Source organism: Haemaphysalis longicornis, unplaced genomic scaffold (genome assembly GCF_048455015.1).
Source record: "Haemaphysalis longicornis isolate Haplotype H1 unplaced genomic scaffold, Haemaphysalis longicornis Haplotype H1 scaffold_7, whole genome shotgun sequence".
NCBI classification, from domain to species: Eukaryota; Metazoa; Arthropoda; class Arachnida; order Ixodida; family Ixodidae; genus Haemaphysalis; species Haemaphysalis longicornis.
In genome coordinates, this window is record NW_027526422.1 from 65,434,695 (window position 1) to 65,446,255 (window position 11,561).

Sequence of the window (11,561 nt, forward strand, 5' to 3'; positions counted from 1 at the left end):
GTGTCTTATTTATTGTATATTCTAACCCTAAAGAGTAACGCGTATAAAAAAACCACATGGGAACACTCTGTAAAGACTGTGGCCACAGCGCCATCATTTGACCACCTCCCTGGACAGCAACTAAAAAAGTCATTCCGCTCGTTCGCAACCGTCGCCGGGAGCCTGCTGTTACCCCCCGTCGGTGCTTTTGCCTCTCAAGACGGCTGGTTATTTTATGTCCGCAAGCTAGCTACGACGAAGATGCCAGACAGTTTCTACGATGACGTAGGATCAGCAATGAAGAAGGGAACAACGCAGTTGATTATTGTGATGAGTAAGAAGCCAATGGGAAAAAGGTCGGTGGGAAACTCTTTGGACTGGGCAGTCGCAACAGCCGAGGAGAAACACTGGTGAGATTTGAGGAGGGAAATCCCCCGAGATTGATGAACGCATTCCTCCAGAAGTTACTACTACAAACGGGCCAGTTTTTATTGAAGATGCCACCCGAAAGAGTGCAGCTCCTCGCTATCGACTTCAAGTAGCGGTGCAGGATGGGCAAGTCGTGTCGGGAGATTGGCACCCTCCTAGCCATTCATGCCTCCAATTATCAATAATGGCTTCTAGAGAATGCGGCGGTCACGGTGACCGCTCCCAAGCTGGGTGTTTTTTTCTCTTTAGCATTAGCGCTGGAGTGTTTTTTTTACATGCGCGGCAGCGCTTGACGACAGCGCTGAAGTTTTTTTTTGTTTTTTTGCTTTGCTGAAGCCACTGCGCGAGCCGGGGACTCGGCGGTCACCGAGAGGCATGCGATCAAGACCGCTCACCATGTTCTCGCTCCTCAGGGTTTTTGCCAGTTTTTTTTTTTTTTTTTTTGCTAAAGCCACTGCACGGGCCGAGGACACTCGGTAGTCACCGCAAGGCACATGCTCACGAGCGCGTACCATTTTCTTGGTATTTTTTTCCTGCAACAGCAAACTTACGCCAGTAACAACCGCTCCGCTCTGAAAAGTCCCAACGGTAAAACAAAAAAACGAAGATACCACCAAGGTATTGTGCAGGACGGGGAGAGGATAGCCAAATTCGGAGAAGCGATCAGAGTCCGGTTATGTACAAAGGAAGGCTGCATCTCGAAAGTGGAAGAAGAAAACTCGGGAAAACTAAGAAGCCCAGCCTGAAGTCAGTCAGAGCCAGGATGCAGGAATCTAAATTAACCATTTAAACCCAATTCGCGCTTCTGAAAAAGAACAATGATAGTGTAGAGCTTGAATGACAACCTAACAACGCCCATCACAGAACCAGTAGATGTGGGAGAAGCCACATGTAGGGAGCAAACTAGAAAAATAAACTAGAAAACAAGGAAGCTAAATGGGAAACGTAAGAAAATGAAAGTTTGGGGCACGACAAATCAAACTGACGTAGCAGAGCTGCTGAAACAGATTAACAGAAGTAAAACAAACGAAATTGGTGCGTAGATCGCAGTGATCGAGGAAACATTGCAGAGATAAGGAAGCCCTAAAGCAAGTAATAAGAAACTAGCCATAGAGACTAGCAACGAAGGATTATGGACAGCATGGGCGAGATAATAAACGTAGCAGAATGATGACGGCGACATTGGACCATGATAAACTACAGAGAATACAAGTTTAGCTTGCGGTGTCCCACTAGTACCTAACCGTTGATCTTTTAAAGAAGAGAGGAGATATTATACGGAAATAGCTTGTTTCACTATTTTAAGAATGCTTAAGGGGTCTAAAAGTCCGTAAGCCTGGAAAACCGCCAACATGATTTTGATTCACAAGAAAGGAAATACCAGACCTTAAGAGTTCCAGATCCATCAGCCTACTTTAACTTGTATAGAAGCTGCTTAGCAAAGTAATGGTTAACCGCGGAAGTGGCAGCCTAAATTCCCAACAACGTAGAGAGAAAGCAGCGTTTAGGAAATGATACTCAACTATGCACCGCATCCATGTCGTCAGTCAAGTCAGAAACATCCCAGGAATTTAATACGCCCATTTACTTGGCCTTTATAGACCGTGAAGAAGGGTTTGAGTCAATCAGTACCACAGCAGTGCATGAAGCATTAAAATACTAGGGAACAGAGGATACCTACATACGACTCCTAGTCGACATATATACGGCCTGTACGAGTACAAAAGTCCTTCACAAGAAAGGCGAAAAATTCCCATCAGCAAGGGCGGTACGACAGGGAGGTACCATCTCGCCAAAGCGTTTCACAGAGTGTCTGGAGGGGGTGTTTAGGAAGCTTAACTGGGGCACCGCAAGATAACAGATAAACGGAGAATAGTTGAGCCATTTTATGATTGCGGACGACATAGTATTTCTCAGTGAGTCGGCAGAGAACCTGCAAAAAATGCTTGAAGAACTACAATCGGAAAGCTGGGGCATGGGGCTACAAATAAAAAAGGGAAAAAAAATCTAAATTAATGATAAAAAACACGCCGAAAGCGCCATCTTCCGCTTAGGAAACGTATATACGCCAGAACAGGTACAAGAGTACAACTACTCGACAAGTTGTCATTTCCGACCCAAAGCAAGCGAAAGAAATGCTGCGCCGACGAGGTACGGGCTGGGCTGCACTCCGCAGACACTCCCAATTAATGAGGCGTGAGCTACATCTATCATTCAAAAGAAGAAATCATTAAAAAAGAATGCATCCTGCCAGTGATAACTTTTGGAGCGGAAACTTGACACCTTATTAAACAACTGGAAAGCAAAATTGCATCGTCCAGACGGACCATGGCACGAAGAGTAATATGAGTAACACTTAGGAAAAGGAATCGAGCTTCCTGGATCAGGGAACAAACTCGACAAGATAATATCAAAGTCGAAATAAAGACAAAGTAATGGACTTGGGCTGGCCATGTAGTGAGTCGAAATGGAAGCTGGTGGACCACGGTGTAAGATATACTTTTAGGTGAGCACACAGCTTCCAAAATAAACGTTTACTCGTCGTTCTAATAAAATCGCCAAACCCACGCCACTTAAACCGTTGCCTGCAGCGCCCTCCAGCGCGAAAGAAAAGAAGCTGCGTGAGCGCCAGACACTCGGAGGTGTTCGGATCTTTTCGGCGCCTCGTCGGGCCTTCTCGGCAGCTGTCGTAACCGGTCGCCAGCTCGCCGCGGCTTGAACAGTTACGCAGGCCGATGGGGCAGACGATAATGTGGATAAGGCCGTGCGTGCGAAAGTATTTTCGCTCGCCGCAGTGTTTCAACGGGCTCTGGACAGGTGTTTTGAGTCGGCAAAACTCAGAAGTATATATAAAAAACTAAACCGAGGTAAATTTATGCCGCGGTAGCATGAAATAATATTTCATGCTTGCACAACGGAAAAAAATGGTGTGGGAGGGCTTTATGGAGGACTGCAACGTCGGTACGCACAGCTGGCAAGAAGATGTGTCATTATTTAACGTTCCCTGCGATCCTAAACAAATGAATGCGTGCTCTGCAGCAATCTCATGCAGAAAATGATGCTATTTGCAGTCGGCATATCTATGAAAGAGCGGTTGTGGGAACGGTACTTTTCGGAGCTTGGTGGGGAAGTAGAGTATGGTGCGACGATAATTGGAACACATTGAAAAATTTTCCTGAGCGAACCGCCGCTCTGTCCGTCCTCAAACTTTACGCGAAGGTCGCATTTTGTGGTCTATTTTGTTTGACAGCGGTAACAACGACGGTACGTACCTGTTTATTCTGAAAATAAATAAAAACCATTTTCGCCTATAGGAAAATGTCCGACGGTTTTGACGTGCGAGCCAGCGAAAGCTGATCTTGGAACGACAGCGCCACCTGGGGTTCTCAGAGCAAAATGAACGTTTTGTATTTACGGCAGGAAAGAGCCAAATGAAGTAGCAGACGATCAAAAATTCTCTTTCGTCCCTATAGTTTACGATGATCACAAATACTTTCGTAACATCTGATACCAATCATAATAAAATATTCCCACAGTTGATCGTTGCTAATAAACGTTGAATTTGGTTCCTCCCCTGCTTTCACATTTTCTGATCGTCTCGTACCCCATTTGGCTTCTTCCTACTGTGAATCCCAAACGTGAGTCTCCCACTGCCTACGTCAGGTGGCGCCGTCGTTCCAAGATCAGCTTGCGCTGGCTCGCCCGTCCAAATCGGCCGCCATTTTCCCATAGGCGAAAATCGTTTTTATTTATTTTCAGAATAAACAGGCAAGTACCGTCGTTGTTCCCGGTGTCAAGCAAAATCGGCAACAAAATGCGACCTTCGTGTGAAGTTTCAGCGCGAATAGAGCGGCGGTTCCCTCAGGAAATTTTTTAAAAGTGTTCCAGTTATCGTCGCACCCCCCTGTACTACTGAACGTTGAAGAGGTGCGCACTCGCAAACAATGCAGTGCCGTCGATTTTACCGTTGGCTACAGCACCCCAGCAACTCAGTGCCAGAAGCGGCAGAAAGGAAGCTCCCGCTGCCGGAACAGCGCCCTGAAATACAAGCAACGCAGCTGAGGTGCTGGAATAAACAAGCGGCAAGTACGCTGATGTCGCTCCATCGTGAATCCCGCCGCGGTGGCTCAGTGGCTAAGGCGTTGCGCTGCTGAGCACGAGGTCGCGGGTTCGATTCCCGGCCACGGCGGCCGCTTTTCTGATGGAGGCGAAAAGCAAAAACGCCCGTGTGTACGAGATTTCGGCGCACGTTAAAGATCCCCAGGTGGTCAAAATTAATCCGGAGCCCTCCACTACGGCGCGCCTCATCGCCTGCGTTGCGTCGGCGCGTTAAACCCCCACAATCAATCAATCCATCGTGAATGACGTTGCACAACCGCGGCAACTTCACGCACGAACCAGCGGAGACGAAGCGATGTTGTAGAACTCACTGGCCGTACCCAATGTTCAGAGGAGCTTTGGCGTGGCCTACAAATGAACGTAGGATGCCCGCACTGGCGCAGATTTAACAATGCGGTAAAATCACGCGTTAAGATCTCCTTGGGCGAGCTCACATGGTGCGCTTACACAAGCAAAGCTGCTTTGCATTCATAGCGCTGGTGCATGCAAACCATCTTGCTCTGGACGGTTGTTGGTGAAGCCACGGAAGTCTACGGCGCTAAGATACGGGTTCTGACACCAGGTGACCTTTCAATGGATGGTATACGAGCGGGGCCACAGACTTTGACAACTTTTTGGGCCGCTGTGTCCCAACCTAAAAGACTATCGTACACCGTGTGGTGGACCACCAAGGTAACAAAGTGGACTGAGAGACAGATCTAGAGGAAGGGGGAAGGCCAATAACGAAATGTGTTAGGGTAAAGACTGAACTCGAGCAGCGCACGAATGGCGCGGTTGGGAGTAAATGGGAGATGCCTTCGTCCTACGGTGGACCTAATTAAGCTGTTGATTATGATAATGCATCTTACGGGTACTTACATACGGGGCAGAAACTTAGATGCTCACTAAGACGGTTCAACTTAAAATGAGGATGACTCAGAGCGAAATGGAACGGAAGACGATAGGTGTAACATTAAGGGACAAGAAGACGTAGCGGAGTGGGTAAGTGAACAAACGCGTGTTAAGGTCATATTAGTAGAAATTAATATGAAGTAATGGACGTGGGCAGGGCATGTAATGCGAAGGCACGATAACCGTTGGTCACTAAGGGTAACCCAGTGGATCCTTAGAGAGGGCAAGCGTGGCAGGGTGTGGCAGAAAGTTAGACAGGCAGATGAGATCAAGAAGTTTGCGGGAATAATTTGGTCGCAGTTAACACAGGACCGGGATAATTTAAGATTAATTGGGGAGGCCTTTGCCCTGCAGTGGGCGTAGATAGGCTGGTGATGATGGTAATGACGGACAAACCCTTCTCAGGGGCTGCTGTTTTCGTTTCCATTCGCCAGCTTCCCGGCACGCACTCGTATTTTCAACCTCGCAACGCGTTCCACAAAACATGGGGATGTAGGCGGTCGCCTTAAATGCGTTAAAAATTTTAGAGTGGAAGATATGGATCCTGGCACATACCGCAATACTATCATCATCATAATTGTACATTAGATTTCGCCCATCGCCATTAGAGGGGTTTGATCGGCACTTCCAGCTCCGTTCTCTGGCAGCGCAACCTTGACGAGGTGGGCGTCCTTCGAATGGGGAGCGTTCCTGATTTTAATCTTCAATCTCAGATGTGACGTCGTAAAATGAGTGGTACGAACTAGAACCCAGAAACTCAGGGGTACCATAGCCGGTTGTGCCTCTAAATCCCTATTGTGACTCTAGAATTAACCTTTAGAGAAGTAAATACCCCTGAAGATCTGGCAATGGACTCAGGCAGCGGTGCATACGGAACTTGTGAACTTCGTCGTTGAGTAAACACATAATTTGCTGCGAATATATACCGAAAGAAACCGTGGCAGCTCTCACTACGCTAACCATTGTAGGAGCCGCCCTAACACTTGTTAAGCTATTTATTCATACTCGTTACCGGATTTAAAGATGGATTGTTGGGTCTGATGATTGAAATTCTTCCGTTTTCGTCTTTTTCGTGCGTGAGTCTCTGTAAAAGTATGCTGTTGCCGATCGCAAGGACTATTCACTTATTTGCTGCGCGGTGTACTCCTTTCTTTGCGATCGTATTTAATGGCAAGAACGAGTAAAGAAATTGAGGATAGGGTACGTAGAATGGCGAGAACCGTAACGGCACGGCGGAAGCTGTCGCTTAGGCAGGCAAGGCAAGAAGTCGGAGAGCAGAAAAAAATTGCCCGTGTGTCTGCTCCTTTCGTTGCAAATGTCGACGCAAGACGATAGTCGACTTTCGCCCCTGGCAATTAAATGCATCCCTTCTCTTTTCCGCTCACCTCTCATGGTGTTCCTCTCCCGTATCGTTCCTTCCAAGATAACACTCCAGAAGTTTGTTCAAGGTAACTTAAAAAGACGTTTCGGCTGCCGCACGGGTGCCTTGTTCACACATTGTGAACAAGGCACCCGTGCGGGAGCCGAGACGTCTTTTTTGGATTTTAAACATTCTTGGTCGCTGCCAGTTTTTATTGTCATGTGTTTTCCTGACCAGACGGGTTTCCGTCCAACCCTCGATTTCAAGGCAACTTAAACTTACCGCGTTCCACTGCTCCACGTCGGGTGCCTCGATGCGAGCGCTGCAGTACGACGGAGACGTGCGTGAATCGAGGCGCCCTACTATAAACGTTTATAGAACCACGTTGCCCTACTCCACCGACTCCACCAGCGTTCCAAGCGAAACGCGGAATCAAAGCCGCCTGTATAAGCATTGCCTAACGCGTGAGCGAAAAATGGCCAAACAGCCACTCTCCTGTTACTCACTCCTATCCTTCCCCCCTCCGAAGCCTTCCTGCATGTTTTCATGTCCGTCGCCCAGCGCCGCTTCTTGGAAACTATGCAAATTAGTTGACAGTTCGTTTAGCGTTTCCCAGGCGGCGCTCCTACGCCTTCTTCTTTTTCAGCATGCTTGTCTGGCTTGGTCTGTCGCTGATAAAACCAATAAAACCGCCTTTGCCTCGGAGCAAAATTACTTGGGCTTCCGCAGGCTGATGCCAGCTTTGCCCGCTTATCTACTTGGATCACAGGCTCCAAAATGTTCTGAGTGGGGCATCCCATCCCCCCCTCTGTCCCCTCCGCGTTTCGGTGTTGTTTTGTCCCTGCTGCTCGCACTCCGCTTCGGTACGCACTTTTAAAATTGATGAATGTACTGTAGAAGCGCCCGGACAGCGTGGCGGACCCATAGCTGCTTATCCTTTCATTTCTTTAATCTGAAATTTACAAGCACATGATATTTTTGGAAAGTAATGGCAGAAGTGAGTGCCTGAACAAAAAAAGTGCATGCAATTTTTTCTTCCTTAAATCCTCCAGAGAGCAAAAAAATGGCTGCACCATCCGAAAATATCGTTTGGCCGCTCGCTATTTGCCTGCCCGACAATTAATATGTTCTTACACTATTTCAGTTCCGACTCCGTCAGTTATTTTTGGGAAAATGCAGCAAGTATGAAGCGAGCGACACGTTGAAGGAGATCCCCAGTGCGCCCCAGAACTATCGCGCCGTCGCGGCTAAGATGCGAACTAAACGGCTCTTGAAACCCAACAGGCAAGATGACAGACACACATCTTAGACGTGGGTGCAGCGTTCGCGACTCGCGAGCAGTGACGTGAGGGGAGATGTACACCGGCGCGCGCCTCATAGCGGGTGAGTGCCTGAACTAAGCGTCCCTACCCTTCCCATTGAAAAGCGCGCGACGCGTTAGGCAATGTTTATGCAGGCGGCGCTGGCGGAACCTATCTACTGGAACTTTTAGCTGCTGTTGCCGTTTGATTTTTTCGAATTCCACCAGCTAGCGCTGGCAACAGCCGGCGACGGTTTTCTGCAGTTGATCGGGTATTTTATTTGCTATATTAAAAAGCAAGCATCCGTAAATGTTTATAAACGGAACACTGCTAATATCACTCATGTATTTATTTTCTGCCTTATAGTTGCGTAATACGTACCTTGTTCTTCGACAATGTTGACAAGTACAAACATTAACACCGGACTTAGACCTCTAGGTTTAGTTGCGAGTATATAGGACTATTGCGCACACCTGGTTTACTTTGGCCGGCTGTCCGAATCGAGTGACAGATAGACCAAAATTTTCCCGTTCAAGTAGCCCAACGAGGACTATCGTTCTTAAAACACGCGACAAATGCAGTAACGGGAAAATTATTAATTGTTTGCTCACGCTGCATAAAGATCGGCATGGCTCGTTGGTGCGACCAAAGTTGCCTTTCAAGGTGCCTTCGTGGTTTACTTAAAATCAACTCTCCTGCCCCTTTTTCTAGGAGCTCTCACGGTCCCTTTAGTGCTCGCAGCCAGATTACTGATTGACATTTTGGTTTTTTGAAGGGTTACATGAATGATACACAGGATGAATATACTGTGCAGATTTCAGTTCTTTCCCGCCTTTTATCGGGAAGGAACAGGCAGTCGAATGGTAAAATTTTGCCGTCTTATTCCATGAAACTATGTTTTGAAAGTTACGTCTTCAAAGCCCTGCCATACCTGCATTACGATGCTAGAATTTTTGCCATAGAATATACATTTCGCATTTGATGCACTAACGTCTTCTTAATGTGTTTGCAGCGTATGCAATAGTGTATAACCTACTGGACTTTGCGACGACGGGGATCAGCTTAGCCGCCGACTTCCTACTGATACAAACTATCCAATCGGCGGTACGTTTTATTCCAAGTGATTTTTTTTGCACAGCCTCTGTGTTCTGACTGCATGCAAGTGAAGTCTTGTCGTATCTTGTAAAAGCGAATCTGCCGAGTGGTCGTAAGCGAGCGCGGAGTTTTGCTTAACGTTTCAACTTCGTGTTCTCTTTGCCGTTTGTTGTAAAGCTTCATTGGTATTATTGATCAATTTTAATTTCTGTTTAATAAAAAAGGAGCTGGGTCCAGCCAGTCGTTTTCATGAAGAAAGGAGGTAAATGTTCCTTGAAGTGGAAATACTCAATGCCTCCAATACACTCTGCGTGCGAGTATTATACGCACCTCACTTTAAATGGAGCTTTCGCTGCTAATTAACTAACCGCCCACAAGAAAAACAAAACCTGGCGCTAACCAGACGTGGATGAAGACTACAAGAAATGACAGATACAGGGGCCAATTTCGGACGGTTTATTCAAATGAAACCACGCTGATCTATGCCCCACTTATGAACAACAACAACAACACAAAACAACAACAACAAAAAGAAAAAAAAAACATTAGCGCCACGTTTACTTTTTTCGCTAAATATAAACCAACTTGCTCAGCAACAAGTTTTGTTAACCGTCTTCCTTCGAAAAGTGATTAAAGCTGACAATGCAACAAATAAATTGTACTTTTTGTTCTGCTACGCACGCATTCTACCTATTTCGAGTGCTACCTAAGGCCCGTTCCACATGGTGCGAATATCGCCAGCGAATTCGCAGCTGCGCCGCAGCTCGTGCGGCAATACGATCTACAATTTTCGTATTTTTACTGCGGCGACAAATTTCAAAATGCCAAGCCGAGTTCACAGGAGAAGTTCAACTGTTCCAAACTTGTGGCAGTTTGCAAAAGTAAAGAGAATAGATCGTTGTGCCGCACCAGCGGCACCTAAGCTGCGAATTCGCAGGCAATATTCACACCAATTCTTCCAAATATTCTTCCATGCTCCCCCTCCCCAAAAAAACAACACCCACTCCAGCAACGCTATGACAGCTTTGCAGCAAATCAAAAATAAATGAACAGTGCTTATAACCCAAATATACTTTTTGCAGAAAAAGCCAATTTTTAGAATGAAAAATAAAAACACCAACATATTGGTACGCTTTCGGCCAGTTCACAGCAGTTAGGCCAGTTCGCATCCGCGCGGCCACTCACGTGTGGGTACGAACAGCGGGTGCGGGTACCAGCGGCGCCGCAGCTGCGAATTCGCAGGCAAAATTCACCCCGTGTAGTACAGGCATAAGGGACATGAAGCAAATGCAAAAGCCGGGTATACGGTTTCAGCATCACAACCACCATTGCAAACACGTGAGCCGAAGATGGCCAGGTGACATAGCCTTCCGTACCTCAATGCATAAACAGGCACTTTTGCACCACTCTTCCTTCTTTTCCCACTCGCCGCGCTTTCCAGGCTTCCCCGATGCAGGCCCCCACAGTTCGCAAACAGGAGCAAATTTACTCCCGCCGTTCGCGTTATGCCATCATGGACTGCTCGAGTAACTGTTTACAATTTAATGCACAGTAGCGATAATAATAAGTATAAAGTAAAAGCTTTCAGCTTCTCATTGAGGTCGCCTGTAGTGCACCCCGAAACGAACTGCACGAAAGCCAACATTCCCTGGCAGTGAAGGCGATAACCGTGGGTTAAGTAAAAAAAAAAAAAACACTTCCTGTGGTAGGAATCGACCTGAAGCCGACGTCTATCCGATCGCGGCATTTCTACACGGTCGAAGGAGTTTAGATTTGTAGAAAGGTGCGTGGACGTGCAAAAGTAGACAGCCACATTGCATCACCTCACCATACAGATGGTAGTAATTGGGTTACTACTACACCAGTCATCATACATAGATAGTGTCCACTCACTACAGGGTTGGTTCCTTTGTTGTCGGATTCAGTTTTCAAAAGCTTCGCGTTTCGCCATCGTTGTCCTTTCGGAAAAGGGTTGGTTGATTTGAATAAAGGTAACATGTTCTTTAAAAGCGATGCCGTTGAAGCTGATGGTCAGGCCGGCGAACGTGCGCAGCAAAAGTTCGCTGAGCGAGGACGTCATCGTGCGAGGCGGCACCGTTGCCTTGCCTCGCCGCGCCATACAGAGGCCGCGCATGCGCAGATGCGGAGCTAAGCCGCGACCTCACCACGGGGGTATAAATGCAGTTCGGCTCCGCCGCCGTCGCCACAGAACAGCCGGGTTTTCGAAGTAGCGGGAGATGGGGCGAAAAAACAAGCGTCTCACTCCTGAAGAAGAGGAAGGGCGGCGCGAAGGCCACCGCACCGCTACTCGAGAACGGATGCGATGACTTCGGCCTAATCCCGAATATTGCCCTGGTGGAATGGCGCTGAAACGTCAGGGGGCTGCA